The following is a 24,678-nucleotide window of genomic DNA, read 5'->3' as shown; positions in this document are numbered from 1 at the left end:
TACCGTTGCCTTGATGTTGGCCACACCAGTCAGCGGTGCACTTCTGCCGAGGATAGGTCCGACTGCTGCTATAGATGCGGCAGTCGGGACCATAAGGTGGCAGCCTGTACGGCCACGCCCAATTGTCCGCTTTGTGCGGGCGCGGGCAGGCCTTCTGGTCACCGCCTCGGCGGCCGGGCGTGTCCTGTCAGTGCGAGGCGAGGCAAGGTAGGCGGCCAAAGGTCGTCTGCCAGATTCAATAAAAAAAAAGGGAAGGAAACCACGATGGCCAAGGCAGCGACCACCGTGGCCAGCAACGAAAAGGCGGCACCGCCTGATGCTACCGCCGCACCCGCGGGGGCGAATGGGGCCACTAAAGTCCCTGACGCCACCGCATCCGCGGCCGTGACGGCGATGGACACGGCTGTGTAATGGGGCCCCCGGGCCCGATAATACAAGTTAACCTCAACTGCTCGGCCAGAGCGCAGGATCTCCTGTTTCAATGCCTGGCCGAGCGGGGTGCCGGGTTGGCAGTCGTGGCGGAGCCGCACAGGGTCCCCAAACATCCACACTGGATGGGGGACTCGATTGGCTCCGCCGCGATTATTTGGGCTGGGAGGTCGGGGTCCCCGCCGTGCTCGGTTATCGAGCGCGGCCTGGGATACGTGGCCGTTGATTGGGGCGGAACCGCGGTTGTGGCGATATACGCACCTCCAAGGTGGTCCCTCGAAGAGTTTGAGCAGTATCTGGACGGGGTAGGGAGATGCGTCTCCCGCTGCCATCCCCGTCCGGTGCTGGTCCTGGGGGACTTCAATGCCAAGGCCACGGCTTGGGGTTCCCCCGGGACTGACTCGAGGGGCCGGGAGGTGCTGGATTGGGCGGCGGGACTGGAGCTCCGTCTCCTGAATACGGGCTCGGTCCATACGTGCGTGCGGCATAACGGGGGGTCCATCGTTGACCTTTCGTGGGCAACGCCCCCGGCCGCGCGCCGTATTACGGGGTGGAGGGTGGCGGAAGGGGTCGAGACGTTGTCTGACCACAGATACATAATTCTCGACCTCTCCGCCGCCCCACCATCGACACCCCGTCGTCGCCCCGCTGATGAAGGATCGCCTCAACCGCGGTGGGCGCTGAAGCGCCTCGACCAGGACGCTCTGATGGCGGCAGCCCACGTCGTGGCCTGGCCAGCAACACCGGCCGGGCCAGTCGACGGGAATGGGGAGGCCCGTTGGTTCCGGGGCGCAATGACGTCGGTTTGCGACGTCGCCATGCCCCGGGCCAGGGTCTTCCCGAGGAAGGCTGTGTACTGGTGGTCGCGTGCGATAGCTGAATTACGCACCGAGTGCGTCCGCGCGCGACGCCAGTACGCTCGCGCCCGTCGACGACGACGTACGGACGACGTGCTGGCTGCCCAGCTGTACGGGCGATATCGGGAGAAGGTGGTCGCCCTGCAGCTGGCCATCAGGCGAGCGAAGGACCAGGCCTGGCGCGATCTCCTCGGCTCTCTAAACCGAGATCCGTGGGGGCGCCCATACAAGATGGCATTGGGACGATTGCGTCCCTGGGCGCCCCCCGTGACGGAGAGCCTGGATCCGGGGCTGCTCGGGCGGGTCGTGGACGCTTTATTCCCCGTTAGCGAGGGGCCGTCCCGGCCCGTCCCTGAGCCAGAGGAACATGAGTGGTCCCCGGATCTTGAGGTCGCGCCGGAGGAGATGGCCGGGGTCGTCAAATGGCTCTGGGGCAAGAATACCGCCCCGGGGCCGGACGGTATCCCCGGCCGGGTCTGGTTGCTCGCCACGAGCGTCCTGGGGGAGAGGCTGAGGAGCCTCTACTCTGGGCTCCTGAGGTCGGGGACGTTCCCCGACCTATGGAGAGAAAGTCGGATGGTCCTCTTGAGGAAGGATGGGAGGCCGGGGGATTCTCCCTCCGCGTACCGGCCCATTTGTCTCCTGGATGAGGCGGGCAAGATCTTCGAGAAGATCATTGTTGCCCGCCTCTCCAGGCACCTGTCCCGCGACGGCCCAGATCTGGCGGACTGCCAGTTTGGCTTCCGGGAGGGGCGATCGACGGTCGACGCTATCGTCCGTCTCAAGTCCCTCTCGGACAATGCCGTGGCAAGGGGCGGGGTGTGCTTGGCGGTGTCCATTGACATCGTCAATGCGTTCAACACCCTGCCCTGGTCCGCCATTAGGGGGGCCCTCGTCGATCACCAGGTGCCTCCCTATCTGAGGCGGGTGATCGGGGCCTACCTGCGGGACAGGTGGGTCGAATACCCGGGCCGGTACGGGATGATACGGAGGGAAGTGGACCGCGGGGTCCCGCAGGGGTCTGTTTTAGGACCGCTCCTGTGGGACCTGGGTTACAACGCGGTCCTGGAAAAGGCCTCCCTGCCCGACGGTGCCACCCTCGTCTGCTACGCGGACGACACGTTGGTGGTCGCCGTCGGAAGTACCTTCGAGAGGACCATCCGACGAGCAGAGGTTGCGGTGGCAGCCGTCGTCGCGAGGATCCGCGATCTGGGGCTGAATATAGCCCCGGAGAAGGCCGAGGCTGTCTGGTTCCACGGACGGCCTCGGTCTCGGCCACCGGCCAGATCGTGGATCCGGGTTGGAGAAGCCTGCGTCGAGGTGAAGTCCCAGTTGAAATATCTCGGACTGATCCTCGACAGCCGCTGGAGCTTCGATGCGCATCTCGACCGTCTCGTCCCCCGAGTCGAAAAGGCGGCGGCCTCTTTGGGCCGCCTGCTGCCCAACCTCGGGGGACCGGGAGATTTGGTGCGCCGCCTATACCTGGGCGTGGTGCGGTCTATGGCCTTATACGGTGCCCCAATATGGGCGCCGTACGTGATGACCAGCCGGCGCAACACGCTGTCGTTGCGCCGGCTGCAGAGGCGGATGGCCATCCGCCTCATAAGAGGTTACCGCACCACGTCTACCGTGGCGGCGCTTGCTCTGGCGGGAGAACTTCCCTTCGAGCTTCAGGCGGCGGTGCGCGCTTATGTTTATGGGCGCTCAAGCATCGCCAGCCGTGCTCGAGGGGCCCCGCCGGAGCGAGAGACGGTCGAGGGCTTCGAGCTCCAGGCCCGGAGACTAGCGCTCGTCAGATGGCGTGCCGAGCTTTGCTCCCACGCCGGCGAGCGCGTCCCCGGGGCTCTCCTGCCGCACTTCACCTCGTGGCGGGAGAGACGGCATGGCAGGCTCTCCTACCGAGCGACGCAGGTGTTCACCGGGCATGGCTGCTTCGGTGTCTACCTGTGTCGCATCGGGCGGGAAGCGACGACGGTGTGCCACCATTGTGGCGCGGAGGAAGACTCGGCGCAGCACACGCTGGAGGAATGTCCCGCCTTTTCAGCGCTGCGCCGAGTCCTAAAACGGGAAGTCGGTCACGACCTCGCACTCTCCAGCCTAGTTGGGGCCATGCTGGAGAGCCCGGGGAAGTGGGCGGCAGCAATCTCTTTCTGCGAGGAGGTTATGTCGCGGAAGGAGGCTGCCGAGCGGGATCGGGAGCTTACAGATCCCGCCCGACGTGCCCGGGGACGGCGTGCGCGCCCACGCCGAGAAACCCCGGGCAGCTGAGAGTAGGCGGGCGGCGGGTGTACCAGAACATGCTGGTTTCATTGCCCGCCGCCCGCCAACAGAGGAGGACCTCCACTGTTGGGAGTTGGGGATGACGAGTCGCCTGAAGGAGGCGAGGGTTAACTGTGATCCTCCTCCAATATACTCGTCGTCTCCCCGGCGGCCGCTGTGATCAGGGCGGGGGCCCTGGTCACCTATCGCGCGGTCGCCGTGTCGGGGCGGTGCGGGGTGCGACCCCTCGCGCCGCCGAATTTAAATTAAAATGGATTTTAGGGGGGAGGATTTGTCTCCCCCCGGGACGCGGCCGGCCATCGTTACCATCTTGATGGCCGGCCAGGCGTGGGGGAGCCGCGGTAGTGTTCTTCAAGAGTTCCCGTGGCTCCCCCGTTGAATCGCCAGCGATCGGTCCTGCGTCCTCAGGTCGCCGTGGAGGTTTTAGTGGGTCAAACCCCACACTACCCTCGTCTCGCTCCCCCGGGCGGGGCGGGGGTGTCTGGCGAGCAGATTTCCTCCACGTAAAATAAAAAAAAAAAAAAAAAAAAAAAAAAAAAGGTTATGTCAAGGTTATGTCAAGGTTATGTCAAGGTTATGTCAAGGTTATGTCAAGGTTATGTCAAGGTTATGTCAAGGTTATGTCAAGGTTATGTCAAGGTTCCCCCCCGTGTCCGCTACCTTGTCGTGGTGGGGGGGCTTCGTGCCCTAATGATCCTCAAGGCTGTGCCGGCGGGGAATTTATTCCCTGGCAGGTTCTACCATGCCGGAGTGGCTTGAGGTGAGGGGCCAACTAAAGTCGGACACATACCGTAAACCTGTGGTCATGTTTTACAGGAACGGGGGTCTTGCCTTAACCGGCCGGGCCGCGAGGATGACAACCTCTCTAAAAAATCCCTAGCCCCAAGCAGTGTTGCGCGGTGATGAGGGTGTAGCTGGAGTAAGCGCCAGCTATGGTTGGTGGGTGCACCAATCTTTAGCGGACAACCCCGGGGTACCTGGCGACCCCCGGGTGTATTAGCCTTCCCCGGGTATGGCGGCTCTGCCCGGGGTGACCTTCTTTCCGACCACACTCGTGGGACCAATTATGGATTCTTTTTCACAAACAACCGGGGAGGGGGGAAACGAGCGTGAGGGGGAGGTGCGCGGGCCTATCGTGCGCCTCAAAAGATGTACTGTGCCGGTGTCGCGGAGGCATTCGGCGACACGCGGCAAAAAGAGGACCGCAGCGGGCCTTGGTGAGTGCGATGAGGGGGAGGAGTCAGATTTCTCTGTCTCCTCCCACCACTCATCGCAGAGTGTCCCGGGCTCGTCGTCAGCGAGGAAAAGAGGACGGCCGCCGACGACCGGCGAATATGTTGGCCTCGCAGAGGCCAAACTTAGGCTGGCCGAGGCTTCGCAGCTGGAGGCCGAGGCAAGGGAGGTGGCGGCGATATTCGACCCGGGAGCCCCCGTGCCGAGACCATCGCGGTCGAGCGTCCCGCTCCCGGACGAGACGGATATAGCGGAAAATTTCCGCAACCGTCCAACGCGGGATGTCGCGGCCGCTATATTGGAGAGCCTGGATGAAGTGGCCAGGATCTCCGGCGTGTCAAAGGGGCTGAAGGGCAATTTGGCCCGCGCCCTAAGGGTGGCCGCCTTAAACGGCAGGGTGGGGGTGTCCGAGCTTGCGGTTAGGTCAGCTACCGACGCCACGCGTGCCCTGGAGGCAGAGAATGCCGTCCTCAGGGGGCAAATGACGGAGCTGCGGGCGGAGGTGGCTCGGCTCCGGCAGGTGGTGGAGGCGAGTACGGCTGCTGGCGCAATGCCTCCGCCGCCGCGCCCGGGAGAGGGCTCAGTATCGCCGCCGATCGTCGCCGCCCGGGACTGCCAACGCTCCGGGCAAGAAAAGTCCTCGCCCCCACATGCGACTGCGCCCGCAGATTTTCTGGCGCAGATAAGCGCCCTGATAGACGCCAAATTGGCGTCATTCAGGAGGGAGCTCGCGCCGCGAACGGACTCGGCCCTGCGATCGGTGGCACCTGGGCCGTCCGTCCCCTCACAGTCTTCGGACAGGGTGGGGCGGAAGACGAAGAAGAAGAAGAAAGGTGGGAAAGCTGGGGCGGCTATAGCGGCCCAGACGGAGCCCGCTCGACCGCGAGCAGAATCGGCGCTACCCTCTGCCGCGCCTCCGCCCCAGGAGGCGTGGTCCCAGGTGGTTGGCCGCAAGGCTAAAAAGGCGGCTGCCAAGGCCACTGCGGCGGCGAATAATAAAAAAGGACGGGTGGTCCCGGCGGCCCCCAGGAAGACACCCCTGCCTCCGCGACCGCCACGCACAGCAGCGGTTACCATAACGGTTCCGTCTGGCGTGGACATTACTTACGCGCAGGCGATGGCCACTGCCAGGTCCAAGGTGGACCTGGCAGAAATTGGCATCGCCTCGCTGAGGCCGCGAAGGGCGGTGACTGGGGGGTTAATTTTGGAAGTCCCTGGCACCGATGGGGCCGCCAAGGCCACCGTCCTCGCCACGAAAGTGGCGGAAGCGCTGGCAGGCACCGGCGTAAAGGTCGCGCGTCCGGTCAAAAAAGCTGACCTTAGGGTGCGCGGCCTGGTCGATTCGACCACGCCGGCGGAGGTCGCTGCGGCTGTTGCCCGCGTGGGCGGGTGCAGCGAGGGGGACATCAATACCGGCGAAATCCGGTCTTCCCCCTCGGGATTGGGCACCCTCTGGGTCCGATGTCCTGCCGCGGCCGCTCGCAAGGTTGCTGTCGCGGGCCGGATAACCGTCGGCTGGACCCATGCAGCCGTGGAGGCCCTGAGTGCCCGGCCTCTGCAGTGTTACCGTTGCCTTGATGTTGGCCACACCAGTCAGCGGTGCACTTCTGCCGAGGATAGGTCCGACTGCTGCTATAGATGCGGCAGTCGGGACCATAAGGTGGCAGCCTGTACGGCCACGCCCAATTGTCCGCTTTGTGCGGGCGCGGGCAGGCCTTCTGGTCACCGCCTCGGCGGCCGGGCGTGTCCTGTCAGTGCGAGGCGAGGCAAGGTAGGCGGCCAAAGGTCGTCTGCCAGATTCAATAAAAAAGGGAAGGAAACCACGATGGCCAAGGCAGCGACCACCGTGGCCAGCAACGAAAAGGCGGCACCGCCTGATGCTACCGCCGCACCCGCGGGGGCGAATGGGGCCACTAAAGTCCCTGACGCCACCGCATCCGCGGCCGTGACGGCGATGGACACGGCTGTGTAATGGGGCCCCCGGGCCCGATAATACAAGTTAACCTCAACTGCTCGGCCAGAGCGCAGGATCTCCTGTTTCAATGCCTGGCCGAGCGGGGTGCCGGGTTGGCAGTCGTGGCGGAGCCGCACAGGGTCCCCAAACATCCACACTGGATGGGGGACTCGATTGGCTCCGCCGCGATTATTTGGGCTGGGAGGCCGGGGTCCCCGCCGTGCTCGCTTATCGAGCGCGGCCTGGGATACGTGGCCGTCGATTGGGGCGGCACCGCGGTTGTGGCGATATACGCACCTCCAAGGTGGTCCCTCGAAGAGTTTGAGCAGTATCTGGACGGGGTAGGGAGATGCGTCTCCCGCTGCCATCCCCGTCCGGTGCTGGTCCTGGGGGACTTTAATGCCAAGGCCACGGCTTGGGGTTCCCCCGGGACTGATTCGAGGGGCCGGGAGGTGCTGGATTGGGCGGCGGGACTGGAGCTCCGTCTCCTGAACACGGGCTCGGTCCATACGTGCGTGCGGCATAACGGGGGGTCCATCGTTGACCTTTCGTGGGCAACGCCCCAGGCCGCGCGCCGTATTACGGGGTGGAGGGTGGCGGAAGGGGTCGAGACGTTGTCTGACCACAGATACATAGTTCTCGACCTCTCCGCCGCCCCACCATCGACACCCCGTCGTCGCCCCGCCGATGAAGGTTCGCCTCAGCCGCGGTGGGCGCTGAAGCGCCTCGACCAGGACGCTCTGATGGCGGCAGCACACGTCGTGGCCTGGCCAGCAACACCGGCCGGGCCAGTCGACGGGAATGGGGAGGCCCGTTGGTTCCGGGGCGCAATGACGTCGGTTTGCGACGTCGCCATGCCCCGGGCCAAGGTCTTCCCGAGGAAGGCGGTGTACTGGTGGTCGCGCGAAATAGCGGAATTACGCACCGAGTGCGTCCGCGCGCGACGCCAGTACGCTCGCGCCCGTCGACGACGACGTACGGACGACGTGCTGGCTGCCCAGCTGTATGGGTGATATCGGGAGAAGGTGGTCGCCCTGCAGCTGGCCATCAGGCGAGCGAAGGACCAGGCCTGGCGCGATCTCCTCGGCTCTCTGAACCGAGATCCGTGGGGGCGCCCATACAAGATGGCATTGGGACGATTACGTCCCTGGGCGCCCCCCGTGACGGAGATCCTGGATCCGGGGCTGCTCGGGCGGGTCGTGGGCGCTTTATTCCCCGTTAGCGAGGAGGCGTCCCGGCCCGTCCCTGAGCCAGAGGAACATGAGTGGTCCCCGGATCTTGAGGTCGCGCCGGCGGAGATGGCCGCGGTCGTCAAATGGCTCCGGGGCAAGAATACCGCCCCGGGGCCGGACGGTATCCCCGGCCGGGCCTGGTTGCTCGCCGCGAGCGTCCTGGGGGAGAGGCTGAGGAGCCTCTACTCTGGGCTCCTAAGGTCGGGGACGTTCCCCGACCTATGGAGAGAAAGTCGGATGGTCCTCTTGAGGAAGGATGGGAGGTCGGGGGATTCTCCCTCCGCGTACCGGCCCATTTGTCTCCTGGATGAGGCGGGCAAGATCTTCGAGAAGATCATTGTTGCCCGCCTCTCCAGACACCTGTCCCGCGACGGCCCAGATCTGGCGGACTGCCAGTTTGGCTTCCGGGAGGGGCGATCGACGGTCGACGCAATCGACCGCCTCAAGTCCCTCTCGGACAATGCCGTGGCAAGGGGCGGGGTGTGCTTGGCGGTGTCCATTGACATCGTCAATGCGTTCAACACCCTGCCCTGGTCCGCCATTAGGGAGGCCCTCGTCGATCACCAGGTGCCTCCCTATCTGAGGCGGGTGATCGGGGCCTACCTGCGGGACAGGTGGGTTGAATACCCGGGCCGGTGCGGGATGATACGGAGGGAAGTGGACCGCGGGGTCCCGCAGGGTTCCGTTTTAGGACCGCTCCTGTGGGACCTGGGTTACAACGCGGTCCTGGAGAAGGCCTCCCTGCCCGACGGTGCCACCCTCGTCTGCTACGCGGACGACACGTTGGTGGTCGCCGTCGGGAGTACCTTCGAGAGGACCATCCGACGAGCAGAGGTTGCGGTGGCAGCCGTCGTCGCGAGGATCCGCGATCTGGGGCTGAAAATAGCCCCGGAGAAGGCCGAGGCTGTCTGGTTTCACGGACGGCCTCGGTCTCGGCCACCGGCCAGATCGTGGATCCGGGTTGGAGAAGCCTGCGTCGAGGTGAAGTCCGAGTTGAAATATCTCCGGACTGATCCTCGACAGCCACTGGTGCTTCGATGCGCATCTCGACCGTCTCGTCCCCCGAGTCGAAAAGGCGGCGGCCTCTTTGGGCCGCCTGCTGCCCAACCTCGGGGGACCGGGAGATTTGGTGCGCCGCCTATACCTGGGCGTGGTGCGGTCTATGGCCTTATACGGTGCCCAATATGGGCGCCGTACGTGATGACCAGCCGGCGCAACACGCTGTTGTTGCGCCGGCTGCAGAGGCGGATGGCTATCCCGCCTCATAAGAGGTTCCGCACCACGTCTACCGTGGCGGCGCTTGCTCTGGCGGGAGAACTTCCCTTCGAGCTTCAGGCGGCGGTGCGCGCCTATGTTTATAGGCGCACTAGCATCGCCAGCCGTGCTCGAGGGGCCCCGCCGGAGCGAGAGACGGTCGAGGGCTTCGGGCTCCAGGCCCGGCGACTAGCGCTCGCCAGATGGCGTTCCGAGCTTTGCTCCCACGCCGGCGAGCGCGTCCCCGGGGCTCTCCTGCCGCACTTCACCTCGTGGCGGGAGAGACGGCATGGCAGGCTCTCCTACCGAGCGACGCAGGTGTTCACCGGGCATGGCTGCTTCGGTGTCTACCTGTGTCGCATCGGGCGGGAAGCGACGACGGTGTGCCACCATTGTGGCGCGGAGGAAGACTCGGCGCAGCACACGCTGGAGGAATGTCCCGCCTTTTCAGCGCTGCGCCGAGTCCTAAAACGGGAAGTCGGTCACGACCTCGCACTCTCCAGCCTAGTTGGGGCCATGCTGGAGAGCCCGGGGAAGTGGGCGGCAGCAATCTCTTTCTGCGAGGAGGTTATGTCGCGGAAGGAGGCTGCCGAGCGGGATCGGGAGCTAACAGATCCCGCCCGACGTGCTCGGGGACGGCGTGCGCGCCCACGCCGAGAAACCCCGGGCAGCTGAGAGTAGGCGGGCGGCGGGTGTACCAGTACATGCTGGTTTCATTGCCCGCCGCCCGCCAACATAGGAGGACCTCCCCTGTTGTGAGTGGGGGATGGCGAGTCGCCTGAAGGAGGCGAGGGCTAATTGTGATCCTCCTCCAACATACTCGTCGTCCCCCCGGCGGCCGCTGTGATCAGGGCGGGGGCCCTGGTCACCTATCGTGCGGTCGCCGTGTCGGGGCGGTGCGGGGTGCGACCCCTCGCGCCGCCGAATTCAAATGGATTTTAGGGGGGAGGATTTATTTTATTTCCCCTCGGGACGCGGCCGGCCATCGTTACCATCTTGATGGCCGGCCAGGCGAGGGGGAGCCGCGGTAGTGTTCTTCAAGAGTTCCCGTGGCTCCCCCGTTGAATCGCCAGCGATCGGTCCTGCGTCCTCAGGTCGCCGTGGAGGTTTTAGTGGGTCAAACCCCACACTACCCTCGTCCCGCTCCCCCGGGCGGGGCGGGGGTGTCTGGCGAGCAGATTTCCTCCACGTAAAATAAAAAAAAAAAAAAAAGGTTATGTCAAGGTCCCCCCCCGTGTCCGCTACCTTGTCGTGGTGGGGGGGCTTCGTGCCCTAATGATCCTCAAGGCTGTGCCGGCGGGGAATTTATTCCCTGGCAGGTTCTACCATGCCGGAGTGGCTTGAGGTGAGGGGCCAACTAAAGTCGGACACATACCGTAAACCTGTGGTCATGTTTTACAGGAACGGGGGTCTTGCCTTAACCGGCCGGGCCGCGAGGATGAAAACCTCTCTAAAAAATCCCTAGCCCCAAGCAGTGTTGCGCGGTGATGAGGGTGTAGCTGGAGTAAGCGCCAGCTATGGTTGGTGGGTGCACCAATCTTTAGCGGACAACCCCGGGGTACCTGGCGACCCCCGGGTGTATTAGCCTTCCCCGGGTATGGCGGCTCTGCCCGGGGTGACCTTCTTTCCGACCACACTCGTGGGACCAATTATGGATTCTTTTTCACAAATAACCGGGGAGGGGGGAAACGAGCGTGAGGTGGAGGTGCGCGGGCCTATCGTGCGCCTCAAAAGATGTACAGAGCCGGTGTCGCGGAGGCATTCTGCAACACGCGGCAAAAAGAGGACCGCAGCGGGCCTTGGTGAGTGCGATGAGGGGGAGGAGTCAGATTTCTCTGTCTCCTCAAACCACTCATCGCAAAGTGTCCCGGGCTCGTCGTCAGCGAGGAAAAGAGGACGGCCGCCGACGACCGGCGAATATGTTGGCCTCGCAGAGGCCAAACTTAGGCTGGCCGAGGCCTCGCAGTTGGAGGCCGAGGCAAGGGAGGTGGCGGCGATATTCGACCCGGGTGCCCCCGTGCCGAGACCATCGCGGTCGAGCGTCCCGCTCCCGGACGAGACGGATATAGCGGAAAATTTCCGCAACCGTCCGACGCGGGATGTCGCGGCCGCTATATTGGAGAGCCTGGATGAAGTGGCCAGGATCTCCGGCGTTTCGAAGGGGCTGAAGGGCAACTTGGCCCGCGCCCTGAGGGTGGCCGCTTTAAACGGCAGGGTGGGGGTGTCCGAGCTTGCGGTTAGGTCAGCTACCGACGCCACGCGTGCCCTGGAGGCCGAGAATGCCGTCCTCAGGGGACAAATGACGGAGCTGCAGGCGGAGGTGGCCCGGCTCCGGCAGGTGGTGGAGGCGAGAACGGCTGCTGCCGCAATGCCTCCGCCGCCGCGCCCGGGAGAGGGCTCAGGTTCGCCGCCGATCGTCGCCGCCCGGGTCTGCCAACGCTCCGGGCAAGAAAAGTCCTCGCCCCCAGCTGCGGCTGCGCCCGCAGATTTTCTGGTGCAGATAAGCGCCCTGATAGACGCCAAATTGGCGTCATTCAGGAGGGAGCTCGCGCCGCGAAAGGACTCGGCCCTGCGATCGGTGGCCCCTGGGCCGTCCGTCCCCTCACAGACTTCGGACAGGGTGGGGCGGAAGACGAAGAAGAAGAAGAAAGGTGGGGAAGCTGGGGCGGATATAGCGGCCCAGACGGTGCCCGCCCGACCGCGAGCAGAACCGGCGCTACCCTCTGCCGCGCCTCCACCCCAGGAGGCGTGGTCCCAGGTGGTTGGCCGGAAGGCCAAAAAGGCGGCTGCCAAGGCCACTGCGGCCGCGAATAAAAAAGGTCGGGTGGTCCCGGCGGCCCCCAGGAAGACACCCCTGCCTCCTCGACCGCCACGCACAGCAGCGGTTACCATAACGGTTCCGTCTGGCGTGGACATTACTTACGCGCAGGCGATGGCCACTGCCAGGTCCAAGGTGGACCTGGCAGAAATTGGCATCGCCTCGTTGAGGCCGCGAAGGGCGGTGACTGGGGGGTTAATTTTGGAGGTCCCTGGCACCGATGGGGCCGCCAAGGCCACCGTCCTCGCCACGAAAGTGGCGGAAGCGCTGGCAGGCACCGGCGTAAAGGTCGCGCGTCCGGTCAAAAAAGCTGACCTTAGGGTGCGCGGCCTGGTCGATTCGACCACGCCGGCGGAGGTCGCTGCGGCTGTTGCCCGCGTGGGCGGGTGCAGCGAGGGGGACATCAATACCGGCGAAATCCGGTCTTCCCCCTCGGGATTGGGCACCCTCTGGGTCCGATGTCCTGCCGCGGCCGCTCGCAAGGTTGCTGTCGCGGGCCGGATAACCGTCGGCTGGACCCATGCAGCCGTGGAGGCCCTGAGTGCCCGGCCTCTGCAGTGTTACCGTTGCCTTGATGTTGGCCACACCAGTCAGCGGTGCACTTCTGCCGAGGATAGGTCCGACTGCTGCTATAGATGCGGCAGTCGGGACCATAAGGTGGCAGCCTGTACGGCCACGCCCAATTGTCCGCTTTGTGCGGGCGCGGGCAGGCCTTCTGGTCACCGCCTCGGCGGCCGGGCGTGTCCTGTCAGTGCGAGGCGAGGCAAGGTAGGCGGCCAAAGGTCGTCTGCCAGATTCAATAAAAAAGGGAAGGAAACCACGATGGCCAAGGCAGCGACCACCGTGGCCAGCAACGAAAAGGCGGCACCGCCTGATGCTACCGCCGCACCCGCGGGGGCGAATGGGGCCACTAAAGTCCCTGACGCCACCGCATCCGCGGCCGTGACGGCGATGGACACGGCTGTGTAATGGGGCCCCCGGGCCCGATAATACAAGTTAACCTCAACTGCTCGGCCAGAGCGCAGGATCTCCTGTTTCAATGCCTGGCCGAGCGGGGTGCCGGGTTGGCAGTCGTGGCGGAGCCGCACAGGGTCCCCAAACATCCACACTGGATGGGGGACTCGATTGGCTCCGCCGCGATTATTTGGGCTGGGAGGCCGGGGTCCCCGCCGTGCTCGCTTATCGAGCGCGGCCTGGGATACGTGGCCGTCGATTGGGGCGGCACCGCGGTTGTGGCGATATACGCACCTCCAAGGTGGTCCCTCGAAGAGTTTGAGCAGTATCTGGACGGGGTAGGGAGATGCGTCTCCCGCTGCCATCCCCGTCCGGTGCTGGTCCTGGGGGACTTTAATGCCAAGGCCACGGCTTGGGGTTCCCCCGGGACTGATTCGAGGGGCCGGGAGGTGCTGGATTGGGCGGCGGGACTGGAGCTCCGTCTCCTGAACACGGGCTCGGTCCATACGTGCGTGCGGCATAACGGGGGGTCCATCGTTGACCTTTCGTGGGCAACGCCCCAGGCCGCGCGCCGTATTACGGGGTGGAGGGTGGCGGAAGGGGTCGAGACGTTGTCTGACCACAGATACATAGTTCTCGACCTCTCCGCCGCCCCACCATCGACACCCCGTCGTCGCCCCGCCGATGAAGGTTCGCCTCAGCCGCGGTGGGCGCTGAAGCGCCTCGACCAGGACGCTCTGATGGCGGCAGCACACGTCGTGGCCTGGCCAGCAACACCGGCCGGGCCAGTCGACGGGAATGGGGAGGCCCGTTGGTTCCGGGGCGCAATGACGTCGGTTTGCGACGTCGCCATGCCCCGGGCCAAGGTCTTCCCGAGGAAGGCGGTGTACTGGTGGTCGCGCGAAATAGCGGAATTACGCACCGAGTGCGTCCGCGCGCGACGCCAGTACGCTCGCGCCCGTCGACGACGACGTACGGACGACGTGCTGGCTGCCCAGCTGTATGGGAGATATCGGGAGAAGGTGGTCGCCCTGCAGCTGGCCATCAGGCGAGCGAAGGACCAGGCCTGGCGCGATCTCCTCGGCTCTCTGAACCGAGATCCGTGGGGGCGCCCATACAAGATGGCATTGGGACGATTACGTCCCTGGGCGCCCCCCGTGACGGAGATCCTGGATCCGGGGCTGCTCGGGCGGGTCGTGGGCGCTTTATTCCCCGTTAGCGAGGAGGCGTCCCGGCCCGTCCCTGAGCCAGAGGAACATGAGTGGTCCCCGGATCTTGAGGTCGCGCCGGCGGAGATGGCCGCGGTCGTCAAATGGCTCCGGGGCAAGAATACCGCCCCGGGGCCGGACGGTATCCCCGGCCGGGCCTGGTTGCTCGCCGCGAGCGTCCTGGGGGAGAGGCTGAGGAGCCTCTACTCTGGGCTCCTAAGGTCGGGGACGTTCCCCGACCTATGGAGAGAAAGTCGGATGGTCCTCTTGAGGAAGGATGGGAGGTCGGGGGATTCTCCCTCCGCGTACCGGCCCATTTGTCTCCTGGATGAGGCGGGCAAGATCTTCGAGAAGATCATTGTTGCCCGCCTCTCCAGACACCTGTCCCGCGACGGCCCAGATCTGGCGGACTGCCAGTTTGGCTTCCGGGAGGGGCGATCGACGGTCGACGCAATCGACCGCCTCAAGTCCCTCTCGGACAATGCCGTGGCAAGGGGCGGGGTGTGCTTGGCGGTGTCCATTGACATCGTCAATGCGTTCAACACCCTGCCCTGGTCCGCCATTAGGGAGGCCCTCGTCGATCACCAGGTGCCTCCCTATCTGAGGCGGGTGATCGGGGCCTACCTGCGGGACAGGTGGGTTGAATACCCGGGCCGGTGCGGGATGATACGGAGGGAAGTGGACCGCGGGGTCCCGCAGGGTTCCGTTTTAGGACCGCTCCTGTGGGACCTGGGTTACAACGCGGTCCTGGAGAAGGCCTCCCTGCCCGACGGTGCCACCCTCGTCTGCTACGCGGACGACACGTTGGTGGTCGCCGTCGGGAGTACCTTCGAGAGGACCATCCGACGAGCAGAGGTTGCGGTGGCAGCCGTCGTCGCGAGGATCCGCGATCTGGGGCTGAAAATAGCCCCGGAGAAGGCCGAGGCTGTCTGGTTTCACGGACGGCCTCGGTCTCGGCCACCGGCCAGATCGTGGATCCGGGTTGGAGAAGCCTGCGTCGAGGTGAAGTCCGAGTTGAAATATCTCGGACTGATCCTCGACAGCCACTGGTGCTTCGATGCGCATCTCGACCGTCTCGTCCCCCGAGTCGAAAAGGCGGCGGCCTCTTTGGGCCGCCTGCTGCCCAACCTCGGGGGACCGGGAGATTTGGTGCGCCGCCTATACCTGGGCGTGGTGCGGTCTATGGCCTTATACGGTGCCCCAATATGGGCGCCGTACGTGATGACCAGCCGGCGCAACACGCTGTTGTTGCGCCGGCTGCAGAGGCGGATGGCTATCCGCCTCATAAGAGGTTACCGCACCACGTCTACCGTGGCGGCGCTTGCTCTGGCGGGAGAACTTCCCTTCGAGCTTCAGGCGGCGGTGCGCGCCTATGTTTATAGGCGCACTAGCATCGCCAGCCGTGCTCGAGGGGCCCCGCCGGAGCGAGAGACGGTCGAGGGCTTCGGGCTCCAGGCCCGGCGACTAGCGCTCGCCAGATGGCGTTCCGAGCTTTGCTCCCACGCCGGCGAGCGCGTCCCCGGGGCTCTCCTGCCGCACTTCACCTCGTGGCGGGAGAGACGGCATGGCAGGCTCTCCTACCGAGCGACGCAGGTGTTCACCGGGCATGGCTGCTTCGGTGTCTACCTGTGTCGCATCGGGCGGGAAGCGACGACGGTGTGCCACCATTGTGGCGCGGAGGAAGACTCGGCGCAGCACACGCTGGAGGAATGTCCCGCCTTTTCAGCGCTGCGCCGAGTCCTAAAACGGGAAGTCGGTCACGACCTCGCACTCTCCAGCCTAGTTGGGGCCATGCTGGAGAGCCCGGGGAAGTGGGCGGCAGCAATCTCTTTCTGCGAGGAGGTTATGTCGCGGAAGGAGGCTGCCGAGCGGGATCGGGAGCTAACAGATCCCGCCCGACGTGCTCGGGGACGGCGTGCGCGCCCACGCCGAGAAACCCCGGGCAGCTGAGAGTAGGCGGGCGGCGGGTGTACCAGTACATGCTGGTTTCATTGCCCGCCGCCCGCCAACATAGGAGGACCTCCCCTGTTGTGAGTGGGGGATGGCGAGTCGCCTGAAGGAGGCGAGGGCTAATTGTGATCCTCCTCCAACATACTCGTCGTCCCCCCGGCGGCCGCTGTGATCAGGGCGGGGGCCCTGGTCACCTATCGTGCGGTCGCCGTGTCGGGGCGGTGCGGGGTGCGACCCCTCGCGCCGCCGAATTCAAATGGATTTTAGGGGGGAGGATTTATTTTATTTCCCCTCGGGACGCGGCCGGCCATCGTTACCATCTTGATGGCCGGCCAGGCGAGGGGGAGCCGCGGTAGTGTTCTTCAAGAGTTCCCGTGGCTCCCCCGTTGAATCGCCAGCGATCGGTCCTGCGTCCTCAGGTCGCCGTGGAGGTTTTAGTGGGTCAAACCCCACACTACCCTCGTCCCGCTCCCCCGGACGGGGCGGGGGTGTCTGGCGAGCAGATTTCCTCCACGTAAAATAAAAAAAAAAAAAAAAGGTTATGTCAAGGTCCCCCCCCGTGTCCGCTACCTTGTCGTGGTGGGGGGGCTTCGTGCCCTAATGATCCTCAAGGCTGTGCCGGCGGGGAATTTATTCCCTGGCAGGTTCTACCATGCCGGAGTGGCTTGAGGTGAGGGGCCAACTAAAGTCGGACACATACCGTAAACCTGTGGTCATGTTTTACAGGAACGGGGGTCTTGCCTTAACCGGCCGGGCCGCGAGGATGAAAACCTCTCTAAAAAATCCCTAGCCCCAAGCAGTGTTGCGCGGTGATGAGGGTGTAGCTGGAGTAAGCGCCAGCTATGGTTGGTGGGTGCACCAATCTTTAGCGGACAACCCCGGGGTACCTGGCGACCCCCGGGTGTATTAGCCTTCCCCGGGTATGGCGGCTCTGCCCGGGGTGACCTTCTTTCCGACCACACTCGTGGGACCAATTATGGATTCTTTTTCACAAATAACCGGGGAGGGGGGAAACGAGCGTGAGGTGGAGGTGCGCGGGCCTATCGTGCGCCTCAAAAGATGTACAGAGCCGGTGTCGCGGAGGCATTCTGCAACACGCGGCAAAAAGAGGACCGCAGCGGGCCTTGGTGAGTGCGATGAGGGGGAGGAGTCAGATTTCTCTGTCTCCTCAAACCACTCATCGCAAAGTGTCCCGGGCTCGTCGTCAGCGAGGAAAAGAGGACGGCCGCCGACGACCGGCGAATATGTTGGCCTCGCAGAGGCCAAACTTAGGCTGGCCGAGGCCTCGCAGTTGGAGGCCGAGGCAAGGGAGGTGGCGGCGATATTCGACCCGGGTGCCCCCGTGCCGAGACCATCGCGGTCGAGCGTCCCGCTCCCGGACGAGACGGATATAGCGGAAAATTTCCGCAACCGTCCGACGCGGGATGTCGCGGCCGCTATATTGGAGAGCCTGGATGAAGTGGCCAGGATCTCCGGCGTTTCGAAGGGGCTGAAGGGCAACTTGGCCCGCGCCCTGAGGGTGGCCGCTTTAAACGGCAGGGTGGGGGTGTCCGAGCTTGCGGTTAGGTCAGCTACCGACGCCACGCGTGCCCTGGAGGCCGAGAATGCCGTCCTCAGGGGACAAATGACGGAGCTGCAGGCGGAGGTGGCCCGGCTCCGGCAGGTGGTGGAGGCGAGAACGGCTGCTGCCGCAATGCCTCCGCCGCCGCGCCCGGGAGAGGGCTCAGGTTCGCCGCCGATCGTCGCCGCCCGGGTCTGCCAACGCTCCGGGCAAGAAAAGTCCTCGCCCCCAGCTGCGGCTGCGCCCGCAGATTTTCTGGTGCAGATAAGCGCCCTGATAGACGCCAAATTGGCGTCATTCAGGAGGGAGCTCGCGCCGCGAAAGGACTCGGCCCTGCGATCGGTGGCCCCTGGGCCGTCCGTCCCCTCACAGACTTCGGACAGGGTGGGGCGGAAGACGAAGAAGAAGAAGAAAGGTGGGGAAGCTGGGGCGGATATAGCGGCCCAGACGGTGCCCGCCCGACCGCGAGCAGAACCGGCGCTACCCTCTGCCGCGCCTCCACCCCAGGAGGCGTGGTCCCAGGTGGTTGGCCGGAAGGCCAAAAAGGCGGCTGCCAAGGCCACTGCGGCCGCGAATAAAAAAGGTCGGGTGGTCCCGGCGGCCCCCAGGAAGACACCCCTGCCTCCTCGACCGCCACGCACAGCAGCGGTTACCATAACGGTTCCGTCTGGCGTGGACATTACTTACGCGCAGGCGATGGCCACTGCCAGGTCCAAGGTGGACCTGGCAGAAATTGGCATCGCCTCGTTGAGGCCGCGAAGGGCGGTGACTGGGGGGTTAATTTTGGAGGTCCCTGGCACCGATGGGGCCGCCAAGGCCACCGTCCTCGCCACAAAAGTGGCGGAAGCGCTGGCAGGCACCGGCGTAAAGGTCGCGCGTCCGGTCAAAAAAGCTGACCTTAGGGTGCGCGACCTGGTCGATTCGACCACGCCGGCGGAGGTCGCTGCGGCTGTTGCCCGCGTGGGCGGGTGCAGCGAGGGGGACATCAATACCGGCGAAATCCGGTCTTCCCCCTCGGGATTGGGCACCCTCTGGGTCCGATGTCCTGCCGCGGCCGCTCGCAAGGTTGCTGTCGCGGGCCGGATAACCGTCGGCTGGACCCAGGCAGCCGTGGAGGCCCTGAGTGCCCGGCCTCTGCAGTGTTACCGTTGCCTTGGTGTTGGCCACACCAGTCAGCGGTGCACTTCTGCCGAGGATAGGTCCGACTGCTGCTATAGATGCGGCAGTCGGGACCATAAGGTGGCAGCCTGTACGGCCACGCCCAATTGTCCCCTTTGTGCGGGCGCGGGCAAGCCGTCTGGTCACCGCCTCGGCAGCCGGGCATGTCCTGCCAGTGCGGGGCGAGGCAAGGTAGGCGGCCAAAGGCCGTCTGCCAGATTGAACAAAAAAAGGAGGGAAACCACGATGGCCAAGGCAGCGACCACCGTGGCCAGCAACGAAAAGGCGGCACCGCCTGATGCTACCGCCGCGCCCGCGGGGGCGGATGGGGCCATTAAAGTCCCTGACGCCACCGCATCCGCGGCCGTGACGGCGATGGACACGGCTGTGTAATGGGGCCCCCGGGCCCGATAATACAAGTTAACCTCAACTGCTCGGCCAGAGCGCAGGATCTCCTGTTTCAATGCCTGGCCGAGCGGGGTGCCGGGTTGGCAGTCGTGGCGGAGCCGCACAGGGTCCCCAAACATCCACACTGGATGGGGGACTCGATTGGCTCCGCCGCGATTATTTGGGCTGGGAGGTCGGGGTCCCCGCCGTGCTCGGTTATCGAGCGCGGCCTGGGATACGTGGCCGTTGATTGGGGCGGAACCGCGGTTGTGGCGATATACGCACCTCCAAGGTGGTCCCTCGAAGAGTTTGAGCAGTATCTGGACGGGGTAGGGAGATGCGTCTCCCGCTGCCATCCCCGTCCGGTGCTGGTCCTGGGGGACTTCAATGCCAAGGCCTCGGCTTGGGGTTCCCCCGGGACTGACTCGAGGGGCCGGGAGGTGCTGGATTGGGCGGCGGGACTGGAGCTCCGTCTCCTGAACACGGGCTCGGTCCATACGTGCGTGCGGCATAACGGGGGGTCCATCGTTGACCTTTCGTGGGCAACGCCCCAGGCCGCGCGCCGTATTACGGGATGGAGGGTGGCGGAAGGGGTCGAGACGTTGTCTGACCACAGATACATAGTTCTCGACCTCTCCGCAGCCCCACCATCGACACCCCGTCGTCGCCCCGCCGATGAAGGTTCGCCTCAGCCGCGGTGGGCGCTGAAGCGCCTCGACCAGGACGCTCTGATGGCGGCAGCACACGTCGTGGCCTGGCCAGCAACACCGGCCGGGCCAGTCGACGGGAATGGGGAGGCCCATTGGTTCCGGGGCGCAATGACGTCGATTTGCGACGTCGCCATGCCCCGGGCCAGGGTCTTCCCGAGGAAGGCGGTGTACTGGTGGTCGCGCGCGATAGCGGAATTACGCACCGAGTGCGTCCGCGCGCGACGCCAGTACGCTCGCGCCCGTCGACGACGACGTACGGACGACGTGCTGGCTGCCCAACTGTACGGGCGATATCGGGAGAAGGTGGTCGCCCTGCAGCTGGCCATCAGGCGGGCAAAGGACCAGGCCTGGCGCGATCTCCTCGGCTCTCTGAACCGAGATCCGTGGGGGCGCCCATACAAGATGGCATTGGGACGATTACGTCCCTGGGCGCCCCCCGTGACGGAGATCCTGGATCCGGGGCTGCTCGGGCGGGTCGTGAACGCTTTATTCCCCGTTAGCGGGGAGGCGTCCCTTCCTGTCCCTCAGCCAGAGGAACATGAGTGGTCCCCGGATCTTGAGGTCGCGCCGGAGGAGATGGCCGGGGTCGTCAAATGGCTCCGGGGCAAGAATACCGCCCCGGGGCCGGACGGTATCCCCGGCCGGGTCTGGTTGCTCGCCGCGAGCGTCCTGGGGGAGAGGCTGAGGAGCCTCTACTCTGGGCTCCTGAGGTCAGGGACGTTCCCCGACCTATGGAGAGAAAGTCGGATGGTCCTCTTGAGGAAGGATGGGAGGCCGGGGGATTCTCCCTCCGCGTACCGGCCCATTTGTCTCCTGGATGAGGCGGGCAAGATCTTCGAGAAGATCATTGTTGCCCGCCTCTCCAGACACCTGTCCCGCTACGGCCCCGATCTGGCGGACTGCCAGTTTGGCTTCCGGGAGGGGCGATCGACGGTAGACGCTATCGACCGTCTCAAGTCCCTCTCGGACAATGCCGTGGCAAGGGGCGGGGTGTGCTTGGCGGTGTCCATTGACATCGTCAATGCGTTCAACACCCTGCCCTGGTCCGCCATTAGGGAGGCCCTCGTCGATCACCAGGTGCCACCCTATCTGAGGCGGGTGATCGGGGCCTACCTGCGGGACAGGTGGGTTGAATACCCGGGCCGGTACGGGATGATACGGAAGGAAGTGGACCGCGGGGTCCCGCAGGGGTCCGTTTTAGGACCGCTCCTGTGGGACCTGGGTTACAACGCGGTCCTGGAGAAGGCCTCCCTGCCCGACGGTGCCACCCTCGTCTGCTACGCGGACGACACGTTGGTGGTCGCCGTCGGTAGTACCTTCGAGAGGACCATCCGACGAGCAGAGGTTGCGGTGGCAGCCGTCGTCGCGAGGATCCGCGATCTGGGGCTGAAAATAGCCCCGGAGAAGGCCGAGGCTGTCTGGTTTCACGGACGGCCTCGGTCTCGGCCACCGGCCAGATCGTGGATCCGGGTTGGAGAAGCCTGCGTAGAGGTAAAGTCCGAGTTGAAATATCTCGGACTGATCCTCGACAGCCGCTGGAGCTTCGATGCGCATCTCGGCCGTCTCGTCCCCCGAGTCGAAAAGGCGGCGGCCTCTTTGGGCCGCCTGCTGCCCAACCTCGGGGGACCGGGAGATTTGGTGCGCCGCCTATACCTGGGCGTGGTGCGGTCTATGGCCTTATACGGTGCCCCAATCTGGGCGCCGTACGTGATGACCAGCCGGCGCAACACGCTGTTGTTGCGCCGGCTGCAGAGGCGGATGACCATCCGCCTCATAAGAGGTTACCGCACCACGTCTACCGTGGCGGCGCTTGCTCTGGCGGGAGAACTTCCCTTCGAGCTTCAGGCGGCGGTGCGCGCCTATGTTTATGGGCGCACAAGCATCGCCAGCCGTGCTCGAGGGGCCCCGCCGGAGCGAGAGACGGTCGAGGGCTTCGAGCTCCAGGCCCGGAGACTAGCGCTCGCCAGATGGCGTGCCGAGCTTTGCTCCCACGCCGGCGAGCGCGTCCCCGGGGCTCTCCTGCCGCACTTCACCTCGTGGCGGGAGAGACGGCATGGCAGGCTCTCCTACCGAGCGACGCAGGTGTTCACCGGGCATGGCTGCTTCGGTGTCTACCTGTGTCGCATCGGGCGGGAAGCGACGACGGTGTGCCGCCATTGTGGCGCGGAGGAGGACTCGGCGCAGCACACGCTGGAGGAATGTCCCGCTTTTTCAGCGCTGCGCCGAGTCCTAAAACGAGAAGTCGGCCACGACCTCGCACTCTCCAGCCTAGTTGGGGCCATGCTGGAGAGCCCGGGGAAGTGGGCGGCAGCAGTCTCTTTCTGCGAGGAGGTTATGTCGCGGAAGGAGGCTGCCGAGCGGGATCGGGAGCTTACAGATCCCGCCCGACGTGCCCGGGGACGGCGTGCGCGCCCACGCCGAGAAACCCCGGGCAGCTGAGTGTAGGCGGGCGGCGGGTGTACCAGTGCATGCTGGTTTCATTGCCCGCCGCCCGCCAACAGAGGAGGACGTCCACTGTTGGGAGTGGGGGATGGCGAGTCGCCTGAAGGAGGCGAGGGTTAACTGTAATCCTCCTCCAATATACTCGCCGTCCCCCCGGCGGCCGCTGTGATCAGGGCGGGGGCCCTGGTCACCTATCGCGCGGTCGCCGTGTCGGGGCGGGGCGGGGTGCGACCCCTCGCGCCGCCGAATTTAAATGGATTTTAGGGGGGAGGATTTATTTTATTTCCCCCCGGGACGCGGCCGGCCATCGTTACCATCTTGATGGCCGGCCAGGCGAGGGGGAGCCGCGGTAGTGTTCTTCAAGAGTTCCCGTGGCTCCCCCGTTGAATCGCCAGCGATCGGTCCTGCGTCCTCTGGTCGCCGTGGAGGTTTTAGTGGGTCAATCCCCACACTACCTTCGTCCCGCTCCCCCGGGCGGGGCGGGGGTGTCTGGCGAGCAGATTTCCTCCACGTAAAATAAAAAAAAAAAAAAAAAAAAAGGTTATGTCAAGGTCCCCCCCATGTCCGCTACCTTGTCGTGGTGGGGGGGCTTCGTGCCCTAATGATCCTCAAGGCTGTGCCGGCGGGGAATTTATTCCCTGGCAGGTTCTACCATGCCGGAGTGGCTTGAGCTGAGGGGCCAACTAAAGTCGGACACATACCGTAAACCTGTGGTCATGTTTGGCGGTGGCGGTCTGTGGCCACCCAGGGTTGAGAGGCGACCCCCGAACTAGTCCTCGCGTAGGTTGTTGCTACTACCGAGTCGATGGATGCGTCGACGATGAAGGCATTTTAGACCGTCAGTGCGTCGTACATGTAGTACTTCGCATAATGGCGAGGCCCGAGATTAAGCATGCGGGCTGTGGCGTGTTCATGTACAGCATTGAATATGCTGTACTACTCCTTAGCGGGGGACTGTTGTCACTTGTGGCTGCAGTCCCCCGCGTCACGTTATGCGGTTTTTCTGGTCTAACTGGAATGCCGCATTTTCGTTGTCTGAACACGCCACGAAGCAACACGCCGTCGGATTGAATGTTGCTGCTGAGTCGATAGGTGCATCGGCGATGAAGGCACTCGAGAGACCGTCAGTGCGTTGTACATGTAGTGCTTCGCATAATGACGAGGCCCGTGATTAAGCAAGCGGGCTGTGGCGTGTTCTTGTGCAGCATTGAACATGCTGCACTACTCCCATCCGGGGGACTGTTGTCACTTGTGGCTTCAGTCCCCCGCGTTACGTTATGCGGTTTTTCTGGTCTGACTGGAATGCCGCATTTTCGTTATCTGAACACGCCACAAAGCAACACGCCGACGGAGTGAATGCTGCCGAGTTGACGGATGCATCAGATGCATCGGCGATGAGGGTATTTTGAGACCGCCAGTGCGTTGTACATGTAGTACTTCGCATAATGGCGAGGCCCTTGAACTAAGCATACGGGCTGTGGCGTGTTCATGTACAGCATTGAATATGCTGTACTACTCCCTACCGGGGGACTGTTGTCACTTGTGGCTGCAGTCCCCCGCGTCACGTTATGCGGTTTTTCTGGTCTGACCGGAATGCCGCATTTTCGTTGTCTGAGCGCGCCACGTAGCAACATGCCGCTGGATCTAGAAATCGGGATGCAACCAATCACCTGGGCAACCCAGGCCGCAAGGGGCAAACGTGCCCTAGCCACACTTGAGCCTCCACGAAAAAGGTACCGCTGGATAGCTCGTGTTCTCAAAACGCAGCGAACCGAACGAAGTGTGGTGGAGAGGAAGAGGCAGCCTCTCCGACTGCTGTCTCCCGCGTGTTTGCCGTGCGTGGCGACCCTTGTCGTCGGAAAAGAGGATCCTGGGATCTGAGGGGGCCCTCTCCTGCGGGTGAGACGTCCCCAACACGTACCTTTGGCCTCTGCTTCGGCTAGATGGGAGGCTGGACGAGAAAAGCAGCCCTGGTCCAGTCAATCGGCTTGGAACGACCATACGCTTCGGCGAGTGGGTTCTGACGGGCGAGGACGCGGGCTGGGTTGAGTAATCGGCCCAGTCAGCAGACTATGTCCGGTGCGTAGCCCTAACCCAGCCTGATGGCGGGTTCCAAAATGTGTGGGTCGGTGGTGGCCGGGGAGCGTACCGGATGAAAGAAAGATTCACATTATGGGATCTAAATCGAAAACACAAATTGAACGATCTAAGTCGGCGGGTCCAGCTCCTACTCGGAGTGAAGCCGTCGCCA

The sequence above is a fragment of the Megalopta genalis genome, chromosome 11 (assembly GCF_051020955.1).
Source record: "Megalopta genalis isolate 19385.01 chromosome 11, iyMegGena1_principal, whole genome shotgun sequence".
In the NCBI taxonomy this organism is placed as follows: domain Eukaryota; kingdom Metazoa; phylum Arthropoda; class Insecta; order Hymenoptera; family Halictidae; genus Megalopta; species Megalopta genalis.
The sequence above is the reverse complement of the archived record's forward strand: the minus strand, read 5'-3'. Positions refer to the sequence as shown.